Here is a 1564-nt window from a genome sequence, read left to right on the forward strand (position 1 = left end):
CTATAATATTTTTTTTAATTTTTTATTATAATTATATTTGGAAAGAACGTTAATTTTTTTTTAAATCCTTTTAAAATTGTTAACTATAACTGTTATGGATGAAGTTAAATGTTATTGTTGTGAGAAGTTGTTAGTATTGAATGATTAGTAGGTAGGATTATTTTTATTAAAGTACGTTAGGTTTTATTATGAGAATATTTAAATTTTTTTAATTGTAATCATCATTATTAGCAAGTTAATTGTTGTTACTGTTGTTAGAGAATGAAGGATGGCATATACTGATTAGTAATATTTTTTGATAGTTAAGGAAAAATGTTTAAATGATAGTAAATCAGTAATTAATATTAGATACTATTCTAGATGTTGTAAGTTGAGAATTTTGATTAGGAATATATGAATTAGTAATTATTTTTATTAGTAGTTAGTTATGAATAATTTTAAAGATTAATAATTAATTTTAAAAGTTAGAATAATTACTTTTATAAGGATTCAGTAAAATGATTTATGATAGTAAGTTAGTAATTGTTAATGAGTTGACTAATTTGTTATGGTTTTTGTAGAAATTACGAATGTTGACATGTAACCACCCATTTCTTCTGGATCGGTACAACGATAGGGTGGAGGAGCATTTACGACTTACCGGTTTTTATCATGTATCTCAGATTGGGGTAGTGCAGTGTCAGAAAGCATTGATGAATGCTCTAATCGAATGTTGGCTCCGAGACACACATACGTTTCACCTTCCCATTGGTGAATGTGCCGTGATTCTTGAAGATGTGGCTCTAATGCTTGGTCTTCCGACGGATGGTCTTCGAGTCACAGGGATGACAATGAGTAGTTTTGAAGCCTTGGAAGTGGAGTGTTTGCTTCAATTTGGAATTGCACCGCATAAGTCAGACTGTAGAGGTAGCTGCATAAAACTGACCTGGCTGTGGGATCTAAAAGAAAATTTAGAGTTGACTGATGAAATCAGTATACAGAGGTATGTGAGGTGCCACATTATGTTGCTGATCGGGACAATCTTGTTTGGGGATAAGTCTGGGGCAGGTGTACACTAGAAATTTCTACCCTTGCTTCGTGATTTTGTCAGTATTAGACAGTATAGTTGGGGAGCAGCATGCCTAGCACACCTCTACAGGGTGTTATGCAGGGCATCTCGTTTTAAATGTAAGGAAATAGATGGTCCACTAACACTTCTACTCGGTTGGGCTTGGATCCGACTGTCATATCTATCGCCGCTTTCTAGGGAACCCCGCAGTTTTCCGCTAGCAAACAAATAATATTATGTTACAATGTACCCGTATCTTGATATTTAAGATTCAGTTGAGTTAATTGAATATATCATATTAGGTGGCGTAACTGGGAGCGTGGTGACCGACGATATAAATATCTGAATCTAGCTCACTTTAGGAAGGCATTTGATGAACTTCAGGAAGGGCAGGTGTGTTTTAATTAAAGAAGTATTAGTTTCGGGTTTAGGGTCTGGGACATAATTATGAAGCATTGTTATTGTTATTGGTATTATGGGTTGTAATCATGACTTTCCTTTATTTTTCCCAGTTTG

This window comes from Arachis ipaensis, chromosome B08 (genome assembly GCF_000816755.2).
Source record: "Arachis ipaensis cultivar K30076 chromosome B08, Araip1.1, whole genome shotgun sequence".
NCBI lineage: Eukaryota > Viridiplantae > Streptophyta > Magnoliopsida > Fabales > Fabaceae > Arachis > Arachis ipaensis.